Here is a 906-nt window from a genome sequence, read left to right as displayed (position 1 = left end):
CCAAGTATATTTGCATGGTTACTTCACACCTTGTTTTGTGATCCTCGGCATCCCAGTCACAAAACCTGAAGGGCACACTCGAGATTGAAACATGCCATTGAAAAGTTCAATGAATCTCAAAAGAATCTAGGAGTTTCAAAACCAATTAAAACCTAATAATACATTTCGTTTATCTTGGTGGAAATTGGTGAATCGTCATTCACCTACCTTCAAATATTTTATAGCTTGGATTACGGCATCCCTCTTCCAAGTTATAAAATAGTTTGTTGGGTCCTAGCCTTAATATATCATATTGGGTGTTATATTAAGCACTTAAATCAACTTTACGTGAATTTCTCCCATTGTTGATGTCTGGTTTAGACAACAATGATCTTCCCAAAACAAGCTTTCCTAATGAATATGACTTCCCGAGTTTGGCTCATGGAAGTCATACTTCTCTTCCTCCACCTCCTCCAGTTATTCTCCCTAACCTACAAGTTCAAGGTCACTCAAGCCCTAATGGCAAGAAAGGTCTATGTGTGATCACATCTTAGAGATGAAGTCACATATTGACAAGCCGGGAGAGTTGGATGTCAAAGTCTTGAGGAAGTTGGATGTTCAATCACTTTCTAAGTCACATAGTGAGTTCCTTTGGGACTACTATGAAACAGACTATGACATGAACCTTAATGATCATATCTATTTGCTTGGTGCTGCTGAATCAGCAATGATTTGGAACGATAGTAAAGTAAATTTGATTAGAAGATCAACTTCCCAAAAACTTTATGGACAGTGACAATGGTGACACTGGAAATCCAGAAGAAGCATTCTCTTCCCAATGGAAAGGGATTGGCCATAGTCAACCTGGTTGACCAAATGGTAAAGAGAAAGGCTAAGTCTGAGATAGTCCCATTACCAAAGGGTCCA

Source organism: Lactuca virosa, chromosome 7 (assembly GCF_052849685.1).
Source record: "Lactuca virosa cultivar CGN04683 chromosome 7, Lactuca_virosa_CGN04683_v6, whole genome shotgun sequence".
Taxonomy (NCBI): domain Eukaryota; kingdom Viridiplantae; phylum Streptophyta; class Magnoliopsida; order Asterales; family Asteraceae; genus Lactuca; species Lactuca virosa.
This window is presented reverse-complemented; position numbering follows the sequence as displayed.